This window comes from Chiloscyllium plagiosum, unplaced genomic scaffold (assembly GCF_037043375.1).
Source record: "Chiloscyllium plagiosum isolate Xiang-an unplaced genomic scaffold, Cpla_swu_hap1 HiC_scaffold_8, whole genome shotgun sequence".
Taxonomy (NCBI): Eukaryota; Metazoa; Chordata; class Chondrichthyes; order Orectolobiformes; family Hemiscylliidae; genus Chiloscyllium; species Chiloscyllium plagiosum.
Genome location: NW_028270146.1, coordinates 104245479 through 104256473, shown reverse-complemented (window position 1 = coordinate 104256473; position 10995 = coordinate 104245479). Strand labels below are relative to the sequence as shown.

The 10995-nt window shown below is 43.1% G+C and overlaps 1 protein-coding gene across 6 annotated transcripts in view; it reads left to right on the top strand.

Annotated features, from left to right (window-relative positions):
• The first annotated feature begins 340 nt into the window (after window positions 1-340).
• The window catches only part of numb (NUMB endocytic adaptor protein), a 216142-nt gene continuing 205487 nt past the window's right edge, over window positions 341-10995 (top strand). For 3 of the 6 annotated variants that reach the window (XM_087990199.1, XM_087990197.1, XM_087990198.1), the window contains exon 1: window positions 343-521. The gene's annotated coding sequence lies outside the window, so the exon portion shown is untranslated. Of the gene's footprint in view, window positions 522-10995 lie in introns of all 6 variants that reach the window. The other 3 variants (XM_087990201.1, XM_087990195.1, XM_087990200.1) reach the window with 2 other exon arrangements.

The following is a 10995-nucleotide window of genomic DNA, read 5'->3' as shown; positions in this document are numbered from 1 at the left end:
CCTCACTCTCTCCCCTCCCCCCCCCTCACTCTCTCCCCTCCCCTCCCCCTCACTCTCTCCCCTCCCCCCTCACTCTCTCCCCTCCCCCCTCACTCTCTCCCCTCCCCCACACCTCTCTCCCTGTTTGTTGCCTTCCCCACATCTGCGCCTGTGCTATCAAGTCGGTCACATGCACCTGCTAGCCCCCTCTGGTTGGTCGCCGTTGCGCTGACTGACAGGCGTCCGAACCAATGGACCTTGGGCGCTTCGTGCTTTCGACCAATGGCAGTGTAGCGTAGGCGGGGGTGGCAGCTGCTGTGCGCAGGCGCAGAGCAAAGCCAGGTGAGGTTGCCGGCGGGGCCCAGGGAGAGAGAGAGCGAGAGTCACCGAGAGCCGGGGCTTAGCTCTGCAGCCACCTCTCCCGGGGGTCAGCAATCCGCGGAGCCGCCCGCTTCTTATGCGTCAAGTGCGGTTTGTGCCGAGTTGTGTGAGAGTTCCGCTGGGTCAAGGAGACGGAGTGTCATTTACAGCCCCCGGCTGAGGTAAGCTGTGTGTCCCCGGGGGGGGGACTGGGCTCGGACACAGGGGCTGGTCACCCCCCTCAGAGGGTCACCCCGGGCCGAGCACCACCCTCACTCAGCTTAAAGCCGTCTCTGCTCACAACTCGCGGTGTGTGTCTGCGCTCAGACATTGGTTACCTGCTTTGGATACCTCAGTCTGGACGCCCTTTGACCCCACCCTGGCACTTTGACCCCACTCTTGCACTTTGACCCCACTTTGGCCTCTCCTTCCCTGGCACTTTGACCCCCCCCCTTGGCCAACCTGGCACTTTGACCCCACCCTGGCACTTTGATGCCCCTTCCCTGGCCACCCCCTCACTTTGACCATCCTGGTGGTTGACCCCTCCCTGACCACTCTAGCAATTTGGCTCCTAGCTTGGCCACCCTACTCTTGTACTTTGATCCTCGGCTGAGGCCAGGAGAATATTTGGCCCCTAGCCCGGGTGGCCTGACTTTTGTACTCTGAATCTAACCTCGTGCCCTTAATGCTGGGACCCTGACTGTAACCTAGGCATCCTGCCTCTAACTGATCTGATGTGATCTAACCCTGAAAAGCCCATTTTATTGTTACAGTGCTGGATGTCATGTTAGGAGGCAGTGTTTTTTTTTGCCAGTTCTCTTCTGCCCAACCCCTTCCAAAATGATTATCTCTGCTGAGTAATGGATTCAAGTCTGTTAGCTACTCCAGTGATTCCACCAGTGTTGCTGTTGATCACTGGTGATCCCTTAAATATTGTTGGCTTGATCGGCCTAGGGTGGGTGTTCACAACCCGGACATTTCTCCATCAACAACATCCATAGTAATCCATTTGCAGTAATCAGCAGTAGCGTACCTGATTGTTACCCCAACCTTGAGGGCATTGAGACTAATTGCAGAGCCTTTGAAGTCTCCCTGACTGAGAGTTGACAGTGCAAACTGGAGACTAAACCTGTTCAGTCACTCGATGAATGCTTTGTGAGGCTGAAGTATAGTAAATGAATGGCAGAATAAGCCCAAGGGGTTGAACCAACTTGTGTATGTTTTGACTCCTGTATTGGTGTGTAATGAATATTTTCAAAAATATGTTTAAAATTGATCAGGCTGTGTTTGTCATCATTTTTAAAATTGTCTTTTCCTAAGTTAGTTTATCATGAAAGGAAGTAAATACCCTTGGGAGCATCTGTGAAATACTCATCAAATTAGGTTTAATTTAATTATGTTTAACCTTGTAATAATGTAAATATTGACTGCAACTGTGGGTTGCAGTGGCTTAACAATTGACAGAGGTTTAAAAATATTCAAGGATAAACAGTTGTGACTAGTGCAAACTAAACTTGTGAATTTTGATTTATCAGTGTTCCCTTTGGGATGGAGATTGTTTACATTTTAAACTAAAAACAGATGTTTTTATTTCATCTTCCTCTTTTTAAATATAGCACATTTTTATTCTCAGCTGGTTGTCAGATCTGTAAATATCATGTAAACGTAGAGTCTTCCTGTTCGTCGTGAAACTCTGGTAGTTATGGTTGTTGTTATTATTGTTGTTATTATTATTATTATTATTATTATTATTATGTTGTATTTCAATCCAAAGCGCTCTCAAAATGATAAATTAAAAAAAAGAAACTGCAGACCAAAAGAGGACAAGTATAATTTCCAGATGAGTATAATTTACAATGAAGAACAAACTCTGTTTATGTGCAGATTAGGTGAATTGGCCATTCTAAATTGCCCATGGTTTTCAGGGATGTGTACTATGTTAGGTGCATTAGTCAGGGTAAATGTAGACAAATAGGGTAGAGGAATGGGTCTGGGTGGACACTCTTGGGAGGGTCTGTGTGGACCTGTTGGGCCAAATGGCCTGTTTCCACACTGTAGGGATTCTATGTGTCTGCACCTTTTATGTTGGGTTTTAACATAAATCTCCTGTTGCATCTATAAACTGCAGAATGCTCAGGAATAAATTGTAGCCCTACTTTTTGCCAGTCGGGTGAACTTCTGAATGTAACGTCAAACTCTTAATACTTTTGATCTTTTTGGTGAACCCAGTGAGTATGCTTAACAAAGTAATCCTGATTTTGGAAATTTGAAGGTCAGCACCCTTTGACTTGTTTAATAATTCAATCTGATATTAGCCTTTGATCCATTGTGCAGGAAATGGTGCTTTAAGTTTTGTTACTTATTTACAGTCCATGTTACAGTTATGAATAATGAGAAAAGCTGTACTAAGTGAGTGCGGAGGTGGAGGCAGGTTGATATTCTAACTGTTCTTAAAAAAAAAAGTGGAAGTAGGCAGATCTGAATTTCGATTCTTCTTATTTGTCCTGAGTTAACAGGGTCAAGAGCAATGAAAAGCTTGTGGTCATTAATTGTAAAAGTCCAGGTTAATAAAGGAAAAATCAATATGAACTATGAGCAGAGGTAGGCCATTCAGCCCTTCGAGCCTTCTTATGTTTCAATAAGGTCTTTGCTGACCTGGTTGTGTTTGGAATTTCACATCCCCTGGTAAACCTTGGTAACCTTTTGATATTGTTGCCTCACAATAAACTATCTACTTCTGCCTTAAAAATGTTCAGTGACACTGCGTTTTGAGGCGCAGAGTTCCAAAGTCACACACACCCTCTGAGTTTCTCCTTAATAAACCGCCTGGGAAGTTTTCAGGCAGTTGAAACTTGGATTAGCCTTGGCTGCGATGCTTCCATGGTGTAATAGTCTCAGGGTGTTAACTGTCGAAGTACAATGGAGGGAGTTACCAGAGAGTGATTAAGATTTTGCAGAACTATAGCCTTCTGAAGGAGTTGATATATTTGAGGGAAGGTGAGGAAAAAACATATTTATCAATGCAAGTGGGAAGCTTGGAAATGAAGGTTGTTTGAGTCTAGGATTCATGTGTTTTGATACTGGATGAATTGTTTCTGTTTGTAAAGCTCACTATTCATTCAGTATGTGTTGAAGGTGGAAATTTAGTGCAGAGAGAGGAATCTAAATATGATCTGTCAGTGTGTTTGCAGTGACATTGCAGTTAATATATTGACTATTTGTGATTCTGAAATGTCGTTAGATAATTTTGAGTCAGTTTCAGAGAAATCCAGTAAGTCCTTTTCACTGCTTGTTTCTAACACACTTGCTGCTATGACTTTTCCATTGGCTTAATGAGTAAGTACACATCCTACTGCAGTGTTTAGCGATACAAGCAGGCAGCTCAAGAATTGATGTCCAGTCAGTTTTGATCCCGGCCAATTATATTAAGATTCCGTGTAGCCAAGAGCATTGATTTTAACAACAGGAAGCCACTTGCTGCTTGGGCTGTCATTAAATTAATAAAGAAGCAGAACTGAGCATTCTGGTCTATGAAGCTCGTTGAGTGGTATATTTATCTGCCTCTAAGGCTACATTAAGAGACCAAGTTGATTCAAATTGGTATAGGTGTCTTTGAGAAAATTTCAAATCTAAATTTCACTGTTATGGCTTTGGTCGTGGAGGTGTTATGCTGTAGTGGGTAGTGTACTATCTCTGAGCCAGAAGCTCCCAATTTAAATCCTGCTGCAGCACTTGATGCACGAGGAAGGTGCATTCATAATAGGGCAAAGCAAACAGGCTAAGCAAAGACATGCCAGAGAATTCCTAAAGGCCTGGCACTCCAACCACAATGCCATAAACAAACACACAGATCTAGATACCATCTATCAACTCCTCAGAAAACGAACAGGAAATGACATCACCACAAACCCCAGGAACCCCATCCAGGGCAAACCTATAAATAGAAAGCAGGAGACAACAGCTTCGCTTCACTTGGAGGTCACCACTGATGATGTTACCTAGGCAGGTAATGAAACGGCTGGATATCAAACCTACAGCTCAGCGAGCAAACCTACACCCTAAAGGGCAAAGCAGGTTAAGTGTCAACTTGTAACTCCTACCACCACATGGTAATGGCAGGCTGGAAGAGTGAGCAAATGTCCTGGTCAGTCATGGAGCCAGTGACCATTGAAAATGGCAGATTACAACATGAATATGTGAAACGTCAGCAATCTGTTTCTGGAGGGACTGGTTTGGCTTGATTGATTTGATAGCTATTATGGATCAGATACATGCCACCAGGTTTGATCCTGTTTCTGGCGAAGATGGATTAGGTCTTGATTTGGGAATGGGGTGAGGACAAAAGAGAGAGAGGCAAGATGCTAATATTGGAGCCAATTATGGTTGACTAGTTTTTAAAAAAAATATTTTTATAGTGAACATGCCAAGTGGTTAACGTAGAATATAAATAATCCTGTTTATCATGGTCAATTAAGTTATGTTCTGATGTAATTTAACGCCAAGGCAGGAAATTAGGAACATATGAAATTTCATGAAAAAGCCTATGGTTTTTGTAATTGGCTTTAAGAAAGCTTGAAAATAACTTTTCAGAATTTACATTAGTATTGAAGGGGTTAATTTATTTTGGATAACAAGAAATATTCATCCATATCATGACGTCCCTTGACCTGGAAGCAATAATTTGGATCAGAGTGGTGCTGGAAAAGCACAGCAGGTCAGGCAGCAACCGAGGAGCAGGAAAATCGACGTTTCGGGCAAAAGCCCTTCATCAGGAATAATAAAGGGCTTTTGCCCGAAACATCGATTATTCCTGCTCCTCGGATGCTGCCTGACCTGCTGTGCTTTTTCAGCACCACTCTAATCTAAACTCTGGTCTCCAGCATCTGCAGTCCTCACTTTTGCCTGGAAGCAATAATGTCAGGAACAAAATTAAGAAAGAAGCCACATTCAGGGTGACAAAGTAAACTTGATTTTATGGAATTGTCCGTAATGTTACAATTGTCTCCCTATATCCCTACCTCTCAGGGATGTTGTGTACCCAGATTTTTCAGGCAGCTGTTGGGAAATTACCCATGGCTCTTTGTGCAGATGCACCTTTGGAGGGGGCAGTGATTCTGGATATCTTCCAAGCCTACTTTTCGAAAACTGTTATCCTTGTCTTCTCTTTCTTCAGGGTCTAAGTCTCCCATCTTCAGAACCCAAACTTCTCACAAGGCGAGATTGTTGGATGTTTTTTTCAGCTTAATACCTTTGACCACCAGAGGCTGCCATCTCACTAGCCAGTCCTCTTACTTTGACTTCATTCTTGGGTATAGCAGAAAGTATGCGTGCGTATACCTTTTGTTTAAATTAGATTCCCTACAGTGTGGAAACAGGCCCTTCGGCCCAACAAGTCCACACTGACTCTCCAAAGAGTAACCCACCCAGACCCATTCCCCTATCCTACCCTAACACACCTAACAGTATGGGCAATTTAGCCTAGCCAATTCACCTGACCTGCACATCTTTGGATTGTGGGAGGACACTCACGCAGACACGGGGAGCAGGAAAAATTGACGTTTCGGGCAAAAGCCCTTCATTATTCCTGATGAATATGCAAACTCCAGGCTGACGGTCGCCCGAGGTGGGAATTGAACCCGGGTCCCTGGCGCTGTGAGGCAGCAGTGCTAACCTCTGAGGCTCCCAAGCACTGAGCATGTCACCTAGACAGGGACGAAACATCTGCAACACAAATTCCCAGCTCAGCGAACAGAACCACAACAAGTATGTACCTGTCAGGCAGGGAGGAAGTGGTCAAGCAAGGGAGCCATGGTTTAGTAAAGAAGTTGAATCTCATCAAGAGGAAGAAGGCGGCTTATATTAAGTTGAGGCGTGAAGGCTCAGCGAGGATGTTTGAGAATTACACGTTAGCCAGGAAGGACCTACAGAGAGAGCTAAGAGGAGCCAGGAGGGGACATGAGAAGTCTTTGGCAGGTAGGATCAAGGAAAACCCTAAAGCTTTCTGTAGGTATGTCAGGAATAAAAGAATGATTAGGGTAAGATTAGGGCCAATCAAGGCCTGTAGTGGGAAGTTGTGAGTGGACTCCCAGGAGATAGGAGAAGAGCTAAATTAATATTTTTCGTCAGTATTCACACAGAAAAAAGGCAATGTTGTCGAGGAGAATACTGAGATACAGGCTACTAGACTAAACCGAATTGAGGTTCATGAGGAGGTGTTCGCAATTCTGGAAAGTGTGAAAGTAGCGAAGTCCCCTGAGCCGGATGGAATTTATCCTAGGGTTCTCTGGGAAGCCAGGGAAGAGATTGCAGAGTCTTTGGCTTTGATCTTTATGTTGTCGTTGTCTATAGGAATAGTGTCAGAAGACTGGAGGATAGCAAATGTCCCCTTGTTCAAGAAGGGGAGTAGAGACAACCCTGGTAATTATAGACCTGTGAGCTTTACTTCTGTTGTGGGTTAAGGATTATAAGGGAGAGGATTACAATCATACAGAAAGGAATAAGTTGATTAGGGATGGTCAACCCAGTTTTGTGAAGAGTAGGTCATACCTCACAAACCTTATTGAGTTCTTTGAGAAGGTGACCAAACAGATGGATGAGGGTAAAGCGGTTGATGTGGTAAAATTTATAGAAAATTTTATAAAATTTATAAAATTATAGAAAATACGGTGGCATGGGATTGAGGGTGATTTAGTGGTTTGGATCAGAAATTGGTTAAATTAGATTAGATTCCCTACAGTGTGGAAACAGGCCCTTCGGCCCAACAAGTCCACACCGACCGTCCGAGAAGTAACCCACCCCCCTCTGATTAATGCACCTAACACTGTGGGCAATTTAGCCTGACAAATTAATCTGACCTGCACATCTTTGGATTGTGGGAGGAAACCCACGCAGACACGGGGAGAATGTGCAAACTCGACACAGACAGTCGCCCGAGGCTGGAATCGAACCTGGGTCCCTGGTACTGTGAGGCAGCAGTGCTAACAACTGAGCCACTGTGCCACCCCAAAGTAATCTGAACATTCATAACTACATACTTATTGTAGAAATAGATTGTCTTGAAACTGTAATCAGGGTTTAAAAGAAAAGAAGTCAATTTGGAAAAAAATTCAAGGTTTGTATTTTACATGAAACTGCAGAATTGTGGTTAAAAACCCACTTGGTTTACTAGTTTCCTTTAGGGGCGTCCTTGCATGTGGCTAACATGTCACTCTAGACCCAGTGTAAAAGCTTTTGACCCATGACTGCCTTCTGAAATGGCTTAGTAAGTCACTGAGCTGTGTCTAACTGCTACAATAAAGTCTACTGAGAATAAATTTGTCAGATATCTCCGCATTGCATTAGACACTGAACACAAGAAAGTTCGCTGAAAGAAGACAGAAGGTGGTGGTTGGTGGGAAATGCTCATCCTGGAGTTCGGTTACTAGTGGTGTACCGCAATAATCTGTTATGGGGACACTGCTGTTTGTCATATTTATAAATGACCTGGATGAGGGGGTAGAAGGATGGGTCAGTAAGTTTACAGATGACACTAAGATTGGTGGAGTTGTATAGTGTGGAAGGATGTTGCAGGTTACAGAGAGACATAGAGAAGCTGCAGTGCTGGGCTGTGGGGCGGCAAATGGAGTTTAATGTGGAAAAGTGTGAGATGATTCACTTTGGAAGGAGTAACAGGAATACAGAGTACCAGGCTAATGGTAGGATTCTTGGTAGTGTGGATGAGCAGAGAGATCTCGGTGTCCATGTACATAGATCCCTGAAAGTTGTCACCCAGGTTGATAGGGTTGTTAAGATGGCATTTGGTGTGTTAGCTTTTATTGGTCTAGGGATTGAGTTTCAGTGCCATGAGGTCTGTTTAAAACTCTGGTGCGACCACACTTGGAATATTGCGTACCGTTCTGGTAGCCGCATTATCAGAAGGATATGGAAAAACTGGAAAGGGTTCAGAGAAGATTTACCAGATGTTGCATGGTATGGAGGGAAGGTCTTCTGAGGAAAGGCTGAGGGATTTGAGGCTGTTTTCATGAGAGAAGGTTGAGAGGTGACTTATTTGAGATATAAAAGATGATCAGAGGGTTAGATAGGGTGGACAGTGCGAGCCTTTTTCTTTGGATGGTGATGGGTAGCACAAGGGGACATCGCTTTAAATTGAGGGGTGATAGATAGGACAGCCGCAAGTGAACTTGAAAAACCCTCTGCAGACAACAAACAAAACAAGCGTCATTTACAAAATACCTTGCAATAACTGTAACAAACACTACATTGGAAATACAGGCAGAAATCTAACCACCAGGATACATGAATGTCAACTAGCCACAAAAAGAGATGACCCTCTCTCACTCGTATGCTTACATACGGATGAGGAAGGGCATCTCTTTGACTGGGACAACACATCCATCCTAGGACAAACCAAACAGAGACACACGTGAGAATTCTTAGAAGCGTGACACTCCAACCAGAACTCTATCAACAAACACATTGACTTGGATCCCATTTACCACTCCCTGAGAAAAATAACAGGAAATGGCATCACCACAGGAAATGACATCACCAATCCAAGGAAACCTAAACACACAAATAGAAAGCGGGCCATGCAACCAGCACTTCATATGGAGGCTCATGCTTATCTAGAATGGTAACAAAATGTTTGAAAATGAACCTTCCAGCTCAGCAAGCAAAACTATATCCAGAATATAGGACAGATGCCAGAGGTAGTTTCTTTCCTCAAAGTAGTAAGCATGGAATGCCCTTCCTGCAACAGTTGTAGATGTGCCAACTATAAGGGTATTTAAATGGTCATTGGATAAATATATGGATGAAAGTAGAATAGTGTAGGTTAGATAGGCTTTAGATTAGTTTCACAGGTTGGCGCAACATCATGGGCCGAAGTGCCCGTACTGCGTTCAATTTTCTATGCTACTCAAGTAATATTATGTGGTGAATGAATGAATTTGCTTTATTGTCGCATGCATTCCCTAAGTACAGTAATGTTACTTTGGTCAGGTTGAGGAAGAAAAAGTGAGTCAGTATGGGTGTTTTTTTTTTAATTATTGCTAGCTTAGCAGCTTATATGAGTCTGCATGTTAGTGATATCAGATTTTAAGTTTATGTGAGGAGCAGGCAAAGTATGCTGGAACTGTATCAGACATTGTTTAGGCGAAAGAGAGAGTATTGTGTGTAGTTTCTATAATTCACATTATAGAAGGGATGTCTTGGCACTGGAGAGGATCCGTGGAGATTTTCACATTTCCTGGGCTGGAGAGTTTCAGTTATGAAAGATAGATTGGGCAGACTAGTGTTGTTTTCCTTAGAGCAAAGGAGATTGAGAAGGAATATGATTGCGATGTATAAAATTATGAGGAGTGTGGATTTTAGGTAAGGGCCAAAAAAGTTTGTTTTTCATCCAGAGGATGGTGAGAATCACTGCCTGTGAGGGTGGTAAAGACAGAGACCCTCATGATGTTTGTGATATTTACATATGCACTTGTGATGCCAAGGCATACAAGGCTATGGGCCAAGTGTTAGCAAATGGGATCCGAATAATTAGGTGGTTTTGACCGGTACAGATGTGATGGGCTCGAAGGAGCAAATTACTGCAGATGCTGGCATCTGTCCTGAAAGCCAAAATGCTGGAAATCACAGTGAGTTAGCCAGCATCCATGGAGAGAGAGCAAGCTAATGTTTTGAGTCTAGATGACTCTTCATCAGAGGTGAAAGGCTTTTTTTTTCTGACCTGTAGATCTCTGAATTTCTGCTTATTGATTGTGAGTGGCATTTGAAATGACAGAACTTGGGATGCTTTGCCTACTCCAAAACAGAGTTGTGGCAAGTATTGCCAGAGGCCTGAAGTTATTGAAGTAGAAAGCTACTTCAGAAAAGATTCCGCATTTCTGAAAAGTTGCTGTTAAAATCTCGTTTCATTTTTCGTGGTGTTTCTGAGTCCAGTGCTTTGGCCCCAGAAGCACAGACCATTCTTCTGTAACTTGTAAATTTTATGCATTTTAAGCTGTGTCTGACTAATTGAGAATTGATTTGTGAGATCCCTGTGGGGTTCTACTCTAAATTAAAGCAGTTATTTAAATTTGTAATTTTTGAAGACTCAGATGCTGAGTCTTCAAACCTTGCAGAGTTTTTTTTTCCAGCATTTTGATTTTACTTAAAATCTTCAGTATCTGCAATGTTTTGCTTTCATTTGAATATAAGCAAGCGGTGTAACCATGAAGTGCTCAATTCTGAACCTCGTTGTAAACTACTTTTCATAATGTGCACTTGTAAATTGGTCAGGAGCAGGAATTCCTGGCTTTTGTATTTCTGTTCCGGAGCAGTGATGACTGTAAATGACTGGATTCCATTTTGAATAAATGTTGGCATGTTTAGCAAGACCGGGGCAACGATTTTTACTCTGTAGACAGTGAAATATAAGATAGATGCTCACCACTTGTCTCAAGACCAATGCCTTAGTTATCTGTTGAGGCAAATTTTCCAACATACTCTTGATTCGATTCTCTGCAAACTTGACATCTTCCAGAATTCTGTTGGTCATTTCTTAATCTGCAGCAAGTCTCTTCACCCAGTGTTCCCTGGCCTCTATTGGCTACATGTGAAGCAAGATTTAAAATTCTCATCCTTGTTTTCAGATTCTTCCATGGCCTCACTCCT